An 18,631-nucleotide genomic window follows, 5' to 3' on the forward strand; every position below is an offset into this window, starting at 1 on the left:
CCAGACTACAGCAAACGTCTGAATGGCCAATACAAATGTTTGTCATCTGCGTGTATCCAAGACTGCCAGTGCAACAGTCTCAAAACAATGCCGTTGACTGTTACGCTAAAGCGTCATCAAAAATTTCCTTGAAAAGTTTAGAAGTTTTCAAATCTAGTTTAGAACAAAAGCAGAAAACGATAAAAACAATGAAATTTACGAATTATATAAAACCTTTCGAAACAACCCTAATACAAAAAATAATGTACATGAAACAAGAGATTTTGTCGTGTTTCGTAAAATAAAGTTATATTTTTTTTAGATCTGTGTATTTACGTAAAAGTTATCAAAGAAAATATTATTAAGATATAAATCTTTTAAGATCAAAAAAGATATTTCTTTTTTTTTTTATTAATCTAATGTAATGTAGCGTATAAGCGTTTTCGCTTGTACTACAATGTGGAACTCAGTGGAACTGTGAAATTTAGTAAGTATTTAGATACAGTACAGTACAGTTAGTATATGTGAGAAAGTGGATGTTTTTAATGATAAAATATCCTGCCTTCAAAAAAGTTGTCTTGGGATTGCTGAGGGATTAATTACTTATAAGTGATTTTTGTATTTGCTGTTTATGTTTGTTTTTTAACTTACTAAATCTATTTTTAATTATACTCATCTGTATTTCAATTTGAAGATATAATATTTTAATAATACTAGTGTTACATTTTTTTGTGCATGTTGTGACAACTTAAAATGTTGCGTATTTAAGCTTAATTGTAGTACATAGTTTTTATGTGAAAATTATAATGTAGCAACTACTGTTTGTCCAAATGAAATAAATAAATAAATAAATACATATTTAAATGTGTTAACTATATGATTAAATTGACGATCGCTCTGTTGTAATGGTGCGTGTGCCGTATTGGCGGTGCATAAACACCAGCGGTCACAGTTTCAATTCAAACTCCGAGTGGATATTTGTGTTAAGCATATATTAATTTTCGGTCTGGTTGTCGTTTTTGTGGGTTTCCTCATTGTACCTTGAAGAGCACGTTAAGTTTTCCCAAATAATATCATATACACCTTGGGATAAGCCTATGAACCCGCAGTGGCATATATTAAGTTCCGATCATTTTCTTTTACGGTGAAAAAAGGCCTATGCCCAGAAGTGGGATCTTTCTCTCTGAATCGTGGTCATGATCGTGATTTATGTTATACGCCATATGTTTTAAATAGTAAAATAATCTGTAAATACCAAAAAAGCTATAAAAACAAAGACCATGACAAATATTTGTAGAGTATATTGCAGGAATCTCATCGCTGGTGCGTTTTCACAAAAAAAAAAAGCTAAAATGTTAATTTTATATCCGTAGTACATCACGTTAATAAATAATGAACGAAAAATAATATCCTTATTTCCAAAGCTAAAATATTTCAATGAATTCAAGTTTTAATATAAAATATTTTTACGACCGCCACTGTTACAAAATTTTCCCCCGAAACATTCTGGAGGCGTTCAGAAAACCACTACAAAGATTAAATTGGTCGGAGGGACGCTAACCGCGACGCTCTTTGTAAAATTCCTTCGGCTGTCAAAGACGAAGTTTCCTTGTAACGCTTGAAATATTATAATAACCGTTTAAATTTGTCTAAGTATACCTTTCATATTTTACGCTTTTTAACTAGAGCAACTGTATTTTCGTATTGGGTATTACATCTTCTACTTCACAACACGCAATTCCGTTGGGTGATAGATTATCTCATAGTAAGAGAACTATGTCTAGCAATAAAAAATTCCACAGTATTTATTATAAGCGTTACAATCTGTCTAAAACCACGAGAGAGGTCTTGTATTGAAGCAATCCTTAAGTGGGTGGTACTATCGCTAGTTCAAACGTCAGTAAAAAACTTTATCGTAGGTATTATTTACGGTAGCAATCTTCGCTTGTGAAACGCCGGTCGACCCACTGATAATAAATATTAGAACATTTACATTTGCTATTATTTATTCTAAAGGTATCCGAACGAGGTTCTTGTACAGTTCTCTTAGAAAGATAGTGAAGTGAATAAACGTAGTTTCAAAATTAATTTTGGAATATTTTGTTAAACGCTATTTTGAAAATAATTAATACAAGTCCATCTAAGACACAAATTTTATTGAACTTTTTCGAGTTAAATTATAATAACTTGCTACTTATGCCATGACGAAATAGGATTTTGTGTCACTTATTTCTGGTATTTATGTTGTGTGGTTACGGTAATAAAGAATATAGCCACCCCCTCTCTTCCCGTGGGTGTCGTAAGAGGCGACTAAGGGACAACACAGTTCCACTACCACCTTGGAACTTAAAAAGCCGACCGATGGCGGGATAACCATCCAACTGCTGGCTTTGAAATACACAGGCCGAAGACGGGCAGCAGCGACCTCGGTGCGACAAAGCCAGCCCTGCGGTTACTAACCCACCTGCCTAGCGTTTTGACTATGGGCAAAACATTCACGCCATTTTTGGCTCTAACCTGCGGAGGCCTATGTCCAGTAGTGGACTGCGAAAGGCTGATGTGGTGATATTTCTGATATTTAATTAATTACGTGAAATTTCAACTATGACAAGACCTTATGTACATATATTTATAGTCTTAAATCTATCAATGTAAAGGATGAACTTTAATATTTTTTTAAAGTAGTACACAAGTTTTATTGAGGTAGGTCACAGCTGAAATTATCGTGTTCAAAATCTAGAGCAGTCCAACTGGAAAAGTACCTCAACTTTACATAATATCACAGCTAAACAATAATGCTCTTACTATAATCATTAAAAATATTGCTCAAGATAGTCGGAACTACTGGGAAGTATCGGGAGCCTAGGGTAAGCGTGCTTCTGGTGGTTCTTGTTATTGCAAATGTCCGACTACGGTTGGCTTCGGTAACCGCGTACCATCAAATAAACCATACAATTTATTTACCACACAAGTGGGTGACGTCTAACTTAAGCAAAAAAAGATGAAAAAGAAAATGTAGAATAGAAAAAATATAGATTTACAGTTTTTTTTTTTTAATGTTATTTCTAGAGATGAACTTATTTAATTTATTGCCTGAACAGTTTTAATTATACAAATAGATTCACGAAAAGTTTACCAGAACTTTTATATAAGAAAAATATTTGGCTTTTTTAGTATTATTATGAGTATAAATATTAAAGTTGGAATATCTTTATTTAATATTTTACAAAGATAAAATATACAGATAATTTATTTTTAAAATTATTAAAATTCGTGTTATAATTTCAAGTCGTATCAGCTCAATATAAAATATAATTGTATTTTCTCCTAAACGAAAAAAAAAACGACTTCAATTACATCGACCAGTATTACAACGTAGGAAGACGAAACAATAGTCAAATTAATGAGTACTATTAGAGATAAATCAAGAAGTACTAGTCAAAATACTAGTACTAGTAGTGGTTAATTTGAATTGAACTACTAGGACAAGCAATACCTTTTGAAAAAAGGATCAATTAAATTTAAATATTACTACACAATACAATAAGAGTCGAAATTGGCTAACCCAGTGAAAAGTTATGAGCTATCCTCCTCCTATAATAAAGTCGGTTTCAAAATCCAACGAATTTTGATGCATAATTATAATAGAAAATCCTATTCTGTTTATTAGTTTGTTTTAAAATCGAGTCTTCAAATTTTCTGATCTTATTTTACTATACATTTCAAACTACAAACTTATATTACCAAAAATAATGAAGAATATTTATACCAGAATTTATAAAAAGTGAAACAATAAGTAAAGTGTTAACCGATATGACAAGAAACAAAACTAATTCCGGAGAAACTTCCTGAAACTTTCTAGTAGTTTCTAGTATTTTGTTCCACTTCTTTGCAACCACGGCCTTAGTAGTTGGCCAAAAATATCGATATATTATAAGTTAAGGCATAAAAGTACATATTGTAATAAAATATAACTTGATGATACATATCTGAAAGCAGATCATCTATTATATTATATATTTGCGCCTAATATGATCCAAGATGATCATATAAAAAAGAAATAAATCAGAAAACTTTTATGCAAGTTTCACATTCTTAGCAAAGAAAAACGAACAGTGAGACGATACAAAAAAAAATCGTTTTTTTTTTGTTTTGTTTCAAAAGCTCCTTAACAGTTATGAGATCAAATTAAATTAGTATAAACATTAAGCCACCGTCCACGCGGATCGTATAATTTTATTATAAAAACGCCAAGGTTAAACCGTTTCAGACAATTCTACGTCACGTTTGCATGAATTAATTTCAGTCAACATGGCACTCTCACTCAGATGGACGTGACGGGAAAACGAATGTTAAATCTCGGAAGATTTGAAAATAAGAATGAAATAAGTAGCTCATGGTTTCGAAATGAAGTCCGTTAATTAAACGGCCGGCCCAGCTGGATAGTAAGATACGTGTATCGAATGAAAATGAGCTTTGCTTCATTTAAATAAAGTTGATATTTAATTAAATTTTAATGCGTAAATTAAAAGTTAAAATAATATTTCATCATATTACCCTTATTTCCCGCGAGATGCATACTTTCCGTTTTAGTAAATTAAATAAATTTTTAAATTGTGCTACGTCATTCGTCACTAGTTAATTTAGGAAATACACTTTTGTATCCAATAATGTTTCTTACAACAAAATGAAAGCAATGCGCTTGTGCAGATTAGTATCAACTAAAGACTCCTAGTTAACTCCTTTTCAATATTAAATTAAAAATTTAAAAAAAGCCCCGACACTATAATAACCTGAGGTGCCTTTAAAAAGTAATGATGATGATGAACATAATTTGTTTGTATACTACAACTGTACGTACATTGTCATAAATAAAGTTTTTTTTTAACATTGTATGACCACTTCATAGGTCACAAACTAATGGAACTATATAATGCTATGCTATGAATAAATTTTTTCACACTTACTCTTTATTATATTATTCTGGAAAATACTGGAAAAACGAAACTAAGAAACGGTAACGGTCCTACAGAGAGATAATTCCAGTCATTTTTCCATTTCTTCTCAAGCCCCTGTGTCCAAGTGACTAATGATGTCTCGTTAATCACGTAAAAGCTTTTTCATACTTATCTAGACACACAGCATTATTGTTGGAACAATGGATAGGAAAAATCGGCTAAGCACAAGTCGTAACACGAATGATTCCTCTACAAAATGTTTAATATCACATACTTATTAAGATTGAACTGAAAATGCCGAAAACAGTTTTCTTAATGTAAATCACTTTTAATTTAAATTTGCTTTTTTTTATTATTCTTTTTTTCATAAAAAGAGTTGTAAAAATAAAAATGATAAAATTAATTTGTTGGACTAAATATCTATATTAGATCGCCGGCGGAGTCTGGATGAGAATTGCCGGAACCGGTATGTTTGGCGCGAGCTAGGCGAAGCTTATCGCCAGCAATGAACTACGATAGGCTTGAGTAAATTTTTTCTAGTATGTCTGCTGTCTGCTTTTTACGGTTTGACATGAAATAAATTAGTGGATTTTAGGCGCGGACCCCTAAGGACCTTTATTCATATTGTCCCATTGATAACATATAATATAGTATCATACTATAAGATTGTTTAAACATATTGATCTTAATTTTGAAATTCATAGTTCGTATTGTAATGAAACTGTTCTGTTAACGATATACTTTTTTAATTATATAAAAAAACTGTTATTCTTGATTAACTGATTGATTAACTAAGGTAGGAGCAGCTCGACTGGGGTAGTACCTCGATGTTACAGAAGATCATAGCCTAAGTAATACTGATGGTGAGTAAGGTGACTAGGGCTCCTGTAGGTCCTGTACGGTGTGTAGTGTTGGCAGCGCGCTTGCGATGCTTATGGTATTGCAGACATCTATAGGCTACAGTAATCGCTATATATATATATATATATATCATCATCATTCCAGCCTATTGCAGTCCACTGCTGGACATAGGCCTCCACAAGTTCGCGCCAAAAATGCGTGAACTCATGTGTGTTGCCCAATAGTCACCACGCTGGGCAGGCGGGTTGGTGACCGCAGGGCTGGCTTTTTCGCACCTAAGACGCTGCTGCCCGTCTTCGGCCTGTTGTTTCAAAGCCAGCGGTTAGATGGTTATCCCGCCATCGGTCGGCTTTTTAAGTTCCAAGGTGGTAGTGGAACTTTCTTATCCCTTAGTCGCCTCTTACGACACCCACGAGAAGAAAGGGGGTGGCTATATTCTTTTTTTTTTTTTTTTATATATATATATATATATATATATATATATATCATTCGCCTATTCATCCTCTTGTGTGTGTGTGTGTGTGTGTGTATGTGTGTGGTGTGTGTGTGTGTGCGTAAATAAATAGCAGGGGCATATTTATCGCAAATTTTCTAAGCACCCTAAATATCATAATTATTACGAAACTTGAAGAACATTTTGTTATACTCTATATAAAGCTATTACTTAAATTTTCAGAGCAAATTGACATAACGTAATTGATATAGGTTTCCAACCTGAAACGGGATAATGTTATTTACAATGTTTACCTAGTTTAACATGTTTTTATTTAATTAATCCCCAGTTTAATTAGCCAGCAACGGCAAATTACCTTTTCCTTAATTTATCTCATACAAGATAAATGGGGTTTTAAGGCGTCATTCAAGAGTCTTTGGCGGCATGACGAAATAAAATGGTTTAAATTAACTTTTATAAAATGTATAACATATTGACTGAATAAAATTCTTTAAAATTTATTACATAACTTTTCGGTGTGAAAAAGCCGTCTTAATTGAGCTTCTTAGTATTTATGCGTTCATTTACATACGTGTAAATTTATAATGTTCGTATGAGAAAATTAAATATCGAAAATCCACAAGGTTGTCTGAAAGTTATCGTCATTTAGCGATACGACCTTTTTATATAGCTATACATATTTCTTTTGAAGTATTTTATTGTGCCTATTTTTTTATGCTGTACAATAGAGAAAATTATTATTATTTTTGTTACTATCACAAATATAATTTATTTCTTATATTATTTATAAATAACTAATATACTACGAGCTACTAAATTGGTAAATATAATTATATGAAATTAAACAATACCTAAATAATAAGTTTCATATGATTATAGCTTCAATAAAGGTTAAAGTAATGAAATTCCAAAGCTAATTAAATTTAATTTTCCTTCATCCCCTTCAGTACTCTCTGGGGTAGTATATTCTAAATTAAAATTTGCCGTATCTATATGTCTAATCAATAAATTCTTACAACAAAGTTTAAACATGACCCTTATTCGTTTTAATTATCATTTTCCGCTAATTTTTGAATCTGTTCCGATTCCTTAAACGTATCTATCAAAATTTTCAAAAAAAGAAAATAAAAATAAAAAATATCTATTTATTTAATTTACGATTTTTACGGTTTTATTTCTGGGTGACACATCTTTTTTTTACCTACAGTCAATTAACGTTTACTTTAATAAATATGTTTATGTACTACTCGACCCACACGAAATTAGGAAGTATTTTTTCAAAAAGTATTTGACGTAATGCAAATTGATACATTAAAACAATTTACTGATTAACTTTTTGTCGAATTTAAATTATTAATTAATATAATATCGCCTTTACTTTCACTAATTATTGTACAAATGCTTGTACAAGACTACGAATGTTTTTATAATAGCGTTAAATGGAGTAAGTTACATAAATGTAACCTTTTAGAGGGTGAAAAGTATATTTTCGTTTAAACTGAAACGACAAACTAAGTTTTTTGCTTAGAGCAATGTAACACATCGCTGAAGTGACTTGGTAATGGAATTTTCGACCCCGGGCTCTAACATATGTTTTAACACATTAAATAATTTGTTTAACTTTTATAACAACTATATTATATAATATAATATTATAATAACCATACATATAATATATATATATATATATATAAAGAACTGACTGAATATTAACTACCGCGCAATATAAGGTATATATATATATATATATATATATATATATATATATATATATATATATATATATATATATATATATACCTTATATTGCGCGGTAGTTAATATTCAGTCAGTTCTTATAATTATTTCACATGATATATAAATTTTTCTTCGAAAAAGTTTTCTTAAAATTTTGTTGTCAGATAAATCTGATAAACTATTTGAAAAAACAAAAAAAAAACACATTGTACACCAAAATAATGTACATGTTGACCAAAGAATATACCACCTCATTATCGATGCAATCGCCTTGTACAATAATTAAAATCATACGCTTTATCTTCTATGTAAAAACCTTAGGTCTAAATATTTCTTAGACTTATATAACAGAATATCTCTCGATCGATATAATACGAGGATGAGATTTCTCGCCGTTCGAACTATACCACTACAGTTGAGAGATGAAAGTTGGAAAGCCACTCTTGTTGTCGATTCTCAGCAATTGACTATTGACATAGACGCTGCAATTCAGACTCGAAATGATTGCGTCTGTTTGAAATTGAACAGTATTTCATTGATATTTCACAATAACATCTTTTCAATACAAACAGTTTAGTATTATTAAATACTTTAGAATAATAATATTACGAATTATTAAGTAAGTAAACAATTATTTACCTAGTTTTATATTATAGATTCGTAATGAATGTATTTTATTTATAAACTAGATCTCTATTTTAAAGCAACTATGATTTTTTACGTATGTTGTCGGTAAACAAGCGCACAGCTCACGTGATGGTAAGCGATTATTGTAGCCTATAGACACCTGAAATACAACAAGCATCGCAACGCGTTGCCGACCCAATTCCCCCCATGTGATCTTCATCAGCAAAAAGTGTGTTTAAGTATATAAAATATATTTAAATTAATAGCTCCACTCCTCTGCTCATAATATGTAAGAACCGACAGACGTCATTATTTAGCCTTTAAATTCTTACTGTATTTTTGGGTAATAGCATTATAATACAGGAAAAAATTGGTAGCACTAAAAAAGATTAATTTTGTCCTTTTATAAATCTTCAATGCTTATTTTTCTTTGATTTCTTATATAGACAGACAATGACAATGATAAAGATTGACCTTGAAATGCAAATAAAAGTTATAAAGTATACAACAGCGTCAACTATAAGTTTTACATTTTGATTACCAGTTTAATTTAATTTATTAAAGTTCCTTAAATTTGATTATAGACACGTGTTAACTCAGTGTTCATGTAAAAAATACTTATGTTTTTGGCGCAACCACTGTTGAACATATACATATATAACAATTTTAACAATAACTACTCAAATAAATAACACAAATAAATAAAGTTGTAATGCAATTATAAGCAAGATTTTCTTAATTTTTTTTGAAGAATAACAATACTTACTTAATTATTTTCATTAATTAAATGAAATAGGTATTTTATTATTTCTTCTCTTTGGCAGTTTATTAGATTTAATTAAGCTTGCAAAATGTTACTGCAAGCCGAAGAAAATTGAGTTTTCAATCTACTTAGGAAACGTAACTGCGTTAAAACTTGGGATGGCTTGTTTTCAAGGCATTACGTGGAGTGCTATAGATATAATTTGACCAAAATTATAGCATATCTCAAATAAATTAAAAGACTGATTAAATGGAGAATTATTTTGTTTACCTCTACAAATACTAAGCTTTAGTTTTTTTTTTAAAAAGTAACTAATAGTAATACAGCCAGGGATGACAGTAAAATAATTCTAAAATTCATTTTCGAAATTAGTAACGGTAAAATACATTTCTTAATTTAACTTTTAAATTTACTTAAGTAATAGTACTTCTACTGAGTATTCGAACCGATTTTTATTACTTTCGAACCAAGTATAATGTATATGCCGTAGCATAATGTTAACTTTGTCACTATTTTAAAAAATATCGTATTTATATGAAATTTCTTTCGAAACTTGTAATTGGAATTGGTAATTGGAATCGTGAAAAAAAGGAGATGACTTTTTTGAAACTCATTGGCCTTAGTCGTCTATTGCAGATGATTTAGACAGTGTCAGACAGACACTGTGACGCCTAGGCCACTCTTTAGGAAAACGCAGAGTTGCCTAAGTTCTGCGCCACCCCCTTGACCTCACTGGCTAGGCCCACAGGAACGACGAGTCGATACGTGTGGAGCCAGTTTGGCTACAGGAGTCTTTCGCATTTTAGAGCTATGCTTGACGGAGACCCCATTCCGGGTTTCAAATGAAGTCTTCCTTCTCCAAAACTCTGATGATTTTGAGCCACGTTTATCCCTCGGTCGCCTTTTACAACCCCTACGCGAAAAAAGGGGGTGTTGCTATTCTACTCGGCCGACACCACACGGAGAGTCCGTTTCAACACAGGAAGGGTTTCTAGGGGTAGCTGCATTGATATCCGTAACGCATAGCTTAGTATTTGAGGGATACAGAGCTAACGCACACAAATAAATGTACTTTAGCGGTTAGCGAGGAGTCCGTCGACATATTTGTTATATGACGTCTTACTTAATCTATAAGTATAATTAGAGCACGTGTTATAATAACACAATCAGTTCGAATCAGTTAGAATATATTATCCCATCAAAAGGATTTTCATTAATTTGATTTTTCAAAATGGATTTATAGTTTTACATTTTCTTGAAGTGTGTACATTTCTTTCCGATGAAAATTGCAATATTTTACGTATTTGCGTTACGTATTATCGTAATGAATTTTTATTTGTAATATTATAATATATTTGTGGATCCGTGTTTAATTTGGAGTCTGATCCCTAACTTGACTTTATTCTGAACAAGGTCGGGCTTTACTAATAATGATATTATTTTTATTCAATTCAGATATTCCTTTGAACAATAGATAAATCTTGTAAGTTACCACATGATTACACGACCTACAATACGCTCATTATGGTAAAAAAAAACTCATAATTTTAATCAAAATCGTAAGGTCGTTACAAAGTTGGGAAATAAAATAAGCGGGTTATTTGAAATTCGAGAATAATTAATTCATCTAAAGAATTCAAGTCGTTAAAGAATCATTTAGTTTTCTCAGTCTCTTTTTAGCATCTAAAATGTGATCTAATGGAACGAGACCAACCTAGGTAGTAATAAATAGGTTTTTTTTTTATTAATATCAACATATGCAGCTAGTTATTATTTGCTCAATTTTTACCCGACTGCCAAGGAAGGGTTATGTTTTTCGCGCGTATCTTGTATGTATGTATATTTGTATGTAATATTCTTTACTACCTCATATTTCCAGAACCACTGAACGGATTTACATAATTGAGGTATCGTTAGGTTCGTCTTAGCTGCCCAAGTGTTCTTAGATAGGTGACATTAAAAAAAATCAAACATGGCGGCTGTGCGAAGCCATTGTAGTTAATGAAAAAAAAATTTTTTTCTCGAATACTACAATATGGGTATCAAATTGAAGGGCACAATACAAGGATTTTAAAAAGGTATATCATGATTATTACTACCGTAATGCTAATAAAGAAATACAATATTAAAGTTTAAAAAATGTGGACTTTGCTCTTTCCCACGCCTATGCCATGCCAAACTCGCCTCCTAGGCGACGATCAACTTCGGGGTGTAGCCTTTCTAATAAAATACAATGGTTAAAAAAAACATACAATTAAAATTACAAATAAAAATTAATAAATGTCACACCAATTTACAATTACATTAATAAAATCAAGAACAAAGACATAATACCAAATACAAACAAATAATTTTAATAATAATTTCATTATATTAAAACTAATAGTTGTTGACTTAAGCAGTCACCTATTTGCCAAAGGTCAGGCTTACGTTGCTTTGAGCAGAGTGAGATCTTTCTCCGGGCTTGCTATCAGTTCTCTTGACACTAAAAAATTACTTAATCAAACACATGATGTAAACTGTTTTAATGAATTGAACCGATTACGTAATTTATGTGACTAAAAAGACATAAATAAAATAATAATTAAAAAAAAAAAACAAAAAACCCGCCTGCGTGAAGAACAACTAATAGAAAATCAACTGAAAAAACTGGAACAAGATAAAAATTCAATATGCACACAAAGTCAGCGAAATAAATAGAAACAATATCAAACATTTTGTGCTGCACATTTAAAATATATTAATACGGTAGTCCTTCAAAACTTTATGCAACGTCGTAGATAATATGCAGTCGGAGGCATGAAATTGAAGAATAAGTCAAATCATTCTCTCTTTGTGCAAAAGGAGGAGGTTCTCAATTCGACTGTATTTTTTTTTTTTTTTATGTATGTTACATCAGAACTTTTGACCAGGTAGACCGATTTCGACAAATTTTGTTTTAATCGAAAGGTGGTGTGTGCCAATTGGTCCCATTTAAATTTATTTGAGATCTAACAACTACTTTTCGAGTTATGTCTAATAATGCGTTTTTACTTGACGCTTTTTGCGTCGACCTACGTTGTATTATACCGCATAACTTTCTACTGGATGTACCGATTTTGATAATTCTTTTTTTGTTGGAAAGGGGATATCTCTAGTTTGGTACCGTGATAAGGAAACCAGGATCTGATGATGGAATCCCAGAGAAATCGAGGGAAACTCTCGAAAATCCGTAATAACTTTTTACTGGGTATACCGATTTTGATGATTTTTAATTTAATCGAAAGCTGATGTTTATCATGTGGTCACATATAAATTTTATCGAGATCTGATAACTACTTTTTGAGTAATCTTTGATAACGCGTAGTTGCTTGACTATTTTTTCGTCGATCTACGTAACTTGTCGATGTAATTGAAGTCGGTTTTTTTTTTTCGTTTGCGAGCAAACACAATTATTCAGTTGATTTTCTATTAGTTGTTCTTCACGCAGGCGGGTTTTTTGTTTTTTTTTTTAAATTATTTATAGTATCAATACTATTATATTTATAAAATTGTTCATCGGTACCTTAAAAAATATGCGTAGAGTTATATTAATCACAAGTCAACAAAGCCATTGTCTTTAATTTATTAAAATCACTATTAAAATAACATAATAATATATTAAACTATGTAACATTCAAACACATTAAGCCGTCAGTCCCGGTTGTTATCATGTACACCTGATAGCGATCTTTACTCATAGCAGCGAATATATCCATTAAGTCACATTGGAGCAGCGTGGTGGATTAAGCTCTGATCCTTCTCCTACATCGGGAAAGAGGTATATAGCCCAGCAGTGGGATATTACAGGCTGGACCATAAATAACATTGTAATGGGTTTTTAATTAACAGCTATTTCTCACATTTACATTGAGGATATATTTTTATTCTATAAAGCAGAGCTCTACGTCTTATATGTTTTGAAAAATAAGTCAAAAGAGACTAACTATAGTCAATTTTAGTTATAGCTTACTCCCGGCAAATTCGACCGAGATCTCTCTCTCTCTATTTTTACAAAAAAATGACGTAATGTATATAAGCTACTACACTTACTCTTCTCACGAATATGGCAAGTGAAAATGTCTAAAAGAGAACATCGCTTTCCTTTTCCCCATCGTTAGCTATCCTTACTCCGTTTTATCCCTTTAAGCTGCCTGCTTAATATAAAAAGGGAGCTCTTTTGCTAAATGTAATGATGGATGGAAGTTTGTGTACTTATATTTATGACTGAATTATCAAATACCAAATAGTCAAAATATTAAGTATATTTTGTAGTTAGAAAAAATATAGCTTTCTTAGCTTTCGCTATAATTTGAAGACGACATTCTTATGACTAATTTCCAAGAGTAAAAGATTTCTTTGTCCGCTTTGAGTTTATTTATTTATTTATTTTTTTATATAAAATGGGTCGTACATTATAAAAAGTATTGAATGATTCTTTTTCAATTTATTTAAAAGCAATTTGCGTACATTATGCTGTCTAGACTTTAAGAAAAACGGCAATGACTATTACTTAAAACGAATTTATATTATTTTAGATAAACGAAGCGAAATGTAATCACATAATATGGTAGAAAAAGAAAATATTCTTTTATTATAGAAATATAAAATTCATTTAACATTATATATTTATTTTTTATGATGGATCGCTGTATATTATACTTAATTAAAGAAAACAAATTTGGGAATATAATATGATAAACAGTGCAACAAAAATATAAAATCTTTATATATAAAAAAGAATATTTTTATGTTTGTCCTATATTCAGCAAAATGTTGTGCATGAGCCTACAAAGGTTTCTGAGTTGGTACGACCAAAAAAAAAGCGTAGCAACGCGCGCAGGGTACTGCTAGTATAAAATAATTTTTCGTTTAACTGTGTTTCTAGAATAGTACCAGAATAAACAATTGTTATATAATATACAGAAAGTAAATAAAATTGTTAATTGGTATATACAAAATATTTCTTTACCCCTATACAGGCTAGCCCAACATTTATAAGTACCTACTTACGTGGTTTATAAGCGATTTTGGTCCCTACCACTTCTCCGGCATTAATGCGGAAGCAGTCACCAAAAGCCAATTGCTTAGCAAGAAGGCTTATCTAGACAGCGTGAGGGCAAATTTTGATAGCATGGCGGCTCTCATAGAGCAATCCCTTAGTAGTTTTTAATGGCTACAAACGCTAGGAATAAATCGCGATCGCTCAGCGTTGTTACTTTCAACGCAAACGGCCTTATCCGGCAAATTGACTTAGTACGTCAATTTCTGACGGACCACCCCGTCGACGTCATGTTAGTGCAGGAAACCTTCCTCAATCCGTCAATTAGAAGTCCTAGGATAGCTAATTATCGGCTTGTTAGAAATGATAGAGACTCCGCCCGCGGAGGCATTATCATTTACTATAAGTCTTCCTTGCACTGCATTCCGCTCGACCCACCCACGCTTCTCAACATCGAGGTATCAATGTGTCGAGTCAGTTTGACGGGCCATCAGCCCATAACAATAATCTCAGCCTACTCCTCTCCGAGCAAATCCCTACCAGAAAGTGACATAAGATCACTACTCTCGTTGGACGTCGCGGTCATTCTGGCCGTCGACTTAAACTGTAAACACCCCCGCTGGAAGGTAGGGAACTAGAAAGACTGACGTCATTACCGACCTTCGACTTCGAAGTATTCGCCCCTATGACACCCACTCGCTACCCCGATAGGAACGGTGACGCACCCGACATACTCGATATAGCGATCTTGAGGGGAGTGACCTTACAGTTACGAACCATAGAGACGTTATCTGAGTTAGACTCTGACCATCGCCCCGTCCTAATCCAGCTAGGACCAGACCCGGATCTCCTCCAACCCACTAAAATCGGGTCAAATCTATCGGGGTAAATCTATTATGATAGATTTCAAAAAACTCGACATCGAGTTAAATAATACTGATTCCAACGAGAATTTAAATAGAATACCCGACACAATTGACTCTGTAGATGTCGCGAAAATAGCCGCGTTAAATCTCACCTCTTTTATTAAAGAAAAGATCGATCATTGCTCAAGGGAAATTCCCAGTCGCCCTGGAGAGCGATGGGAACTCTCGGAGGAGTTGAAAGACCTGATCAGGCGCAAGAACGCGCAGGCTGGAGCCCATGACACTTACCCGACTGACGACAATCGGAGAAAACTCCGCCCGTGCCCTACAGAAGGAAGTGAAAGCACGCTTCGCCGAACTCAGGGACGACCGCCACAGTAGGCGTCTCGGAGAGCTCTCGCCTTCGCACACCGCTTACTGGGTGCTAGCGAGAAATCTCCGAAGCGACACTGTCACCACGATACCCCCATTGCTACGCCCGAACCTCCCTCCAGCCCTCGACGATCTGGATAAGGCCGAGTGTCTTGCTAGTAGCCTGGAGAGCCAATGCTCGCCAAGCACTGAGCCGGTCGATCAAAGTCACCTCTTAAAGGTGGACTTTGAAGTAGAACGCAAGGCGGCTTCACCGCCTACTGACGAACCACTCCTTCCGACTACCGTCGAGGAGGTTGAATCGATCCTCAAAGGTCTTCATGCGAAAAAGTCTCCGGGACCCGATACGATTTCGAACAAGACCATTAAGCGTCTTCCAAGGCAGTTACTCGCCCTCTTAGTTATGATTTTTAACTCCCTCCTGGCTGGCTGCTCCTTTCCCGACCAGTGGAAAGAAGCAATAGTAATAGGTATTCATAAACCTGGCAAACCCAAGAACCTCCCTACTAGCTACCGCCCTATAAGTCTTCTCAATACACTCGGCAAAGCGTATGAGAAAATAATCCTAAATAGATTAAAGAAAGTCATGGAGACCATGGAACCTCCGTTCATTGACGAGCAGTTCGGATTCCGAGCCGGACACTCACCAGTTTACCAAGTGCACCGCATCACCGAACATATCCTGTCCGGTTTCGCTAAATCGAAAGCCTACCCGACGGGCGCTCTCTTCTTCGACATGGCGAAAGCTTTCGACAAAGTCTGGCACAACGGCTTAATCTACAAGCTGTACAAACTAAAAATACCAGAAAGACTCGTGCTCATCATACGGGACTACTTGTCGAATCGCACCTTCCGCTATCGAGTCGAAGACACGCTATCGTCGCCTCGGCCGATACGCGCTGGCGTCCCACAGGGATCCCTACTTTCTCCGTTCCTGTATTCTCTATACACGAACGATATCCCCATCCAAAGCTCAGCAACCAAGCTGGCTCTCTTCGCAGACGACACTGCAATATTCACGACCTCCGTCTCCGTAGCTCCGTAGATGTCCAGACGCCTTCAAACTGCGACCACCGCACTAGGCGAGTGGTTCAGGAAGTGGAGAATCGAGGTCAACGCCGAGAAAAGCTCAGCGGTGCACTTCACCTGCAACCCAAAATACATATTTTGGAGACAAGGGCAACCGGAGACAATTAAACTCTTCGGGACACCGATCCCATGGCAAAAAGAAGCCAAATACCTCGGAGTCACTCTGGACAAGAAACTCAATTTCAAGTCCTACATCAATCGCGTTCGTAGCCGAGCCACCTTCGTACTCGGTAGGCTGTATATGATGCTATGCGGAAAGAGTAAAATGTCTCTTAGAAATAAGACGACATTATACAAACTCTGCGTTCATCCTATCATGACCTACGCGAGTCCAGCCTTCACCCACTGTCACCCCACCTACATCCAACGGCTGCAAGCATTGCAGAACCGCTTCTTACGCACGGCCACGGCCTCACCGTGGTACGTACGTAACGTCGACCTCCATAAGGACTTTGGGATCGATTCAATCGCCAAGCATCTCAAAAAACTTTCTTCAAGGTTTTTCGAGAGAGCAATCCGACACCCCAACCCTCTTGTAGCAGAGGGCTGCTCCTACGTAGGTAGAGGAAACGTACAGACGTGACTTAGACGTCCTCAACACGTCTTGACAGATTCCGACGATAGGATAACCGCAGCCAACGCCCCTCTCGTAGGTAACACACCCACTCACAAAACACTCACGCACCGCCTTCGCCGGCGAAGACGAGGTCCCCCGCGTTAGGACGGCTCGGATACGCTTAGGCGCATCGACCGTCCACAACTCGCCGCAGCACTCCGCATAGCGCCCCCTACATCCCGACGACGTTCTAGGCCGAGGTGTGATCTCGCTAGGAGACACCCTTAGGACGAACGTCACCCCCATTATTACAGCCTATACAGTCCACTGCTGGACATAAGCCTCCACAAGTTTACGCCAAAAATAACGTGAACTCATGTGTTTTGCCCATAGTCACCACGCTGGGCAGGCGGGTTGGTGACCGCAGTACTGGCTTTGTCGCACCGAAGACGCTGCTGCCCATCTTCGGCCTGTGTATTTCAAAGCCAGCAGTTTGATGGTTATCCCGCCATCGGTCGGCTTCTTAAGTTCCAAGGTGGTTGTGGAACCTTGTTATCCCTTAGTCGCCTCTTACGACACCCACGGGAAGAGAGGGGGTGGCTAAATTCTTTAGTGCCGTAGCCACACAGCACAACGTCACCCCCGTGCCCTCCGAAAAGAGCCCACATATTCCTTCGCGGCCGGTGTCTTCAGTACCCGGCCCCTCTGACGCTGACGCTGTAAAGGCCAGTAGGGCCAACAGCAACAGTCATTTTGAAAAAAAAAAATAAGCGATTTTGGACAATTTTCGATCTGCTGGTCTGTATTAGTATTGTAAATAATTGTGTTTTCTCGCAAACGAAAAAAAACCGACTTCAGTTACATCGACGAGTAATACAACGTAGATCGACGAAAAAATAGTCAAGTAACTACGCGTTATCAAAGATTACTCAAAAATTAGTTATCAAATCTCAATAAAATTTATATGTGACCGCATGATAAACATCAGCTTTCGATTAAATTAAAAATTATCAAAATCGGTAAACCCAGTAAAAAGTTATTGCGGATTTTCGAGAGTTTCCCTCGATTTCTCTGGGATCCCATCATCAGATCCTGGTTTCCTTATCATGGTACCAAACTAGGAATATCTCCTTTCCAAAAAAAAAAGAATTATCAAAATCGGTACATCCAGTAGAAAGTTATACGGTATAATACAACGTAGGTCGACGAAAAAAGCGTCAAGTAAAAACGCATTATTAGACATAACTCGAAAAGTAGTTGTTAGATCTCAAATAAATTTAAATGGGACCAATTGACACACACCACCTTTCGATTAAAAAAAAAAAAAAAATAAAGATAGACTAGAAAAA

The sequence above is a fragment of the Melitaea cinxia genome, chromosome 8 (assembly GCF_905220565.1).
Source record: "Melitaea cinxia chromosome 8, ilMelCinx1.1, whole genome shotgun sequence".
NCBI classification, from domain to species: Eukaryota; Metazoa; Arthropoda; class Insecta; order Lepidoptera; family Nymphalidae; genus Melitaea; species Melitaea cinxia.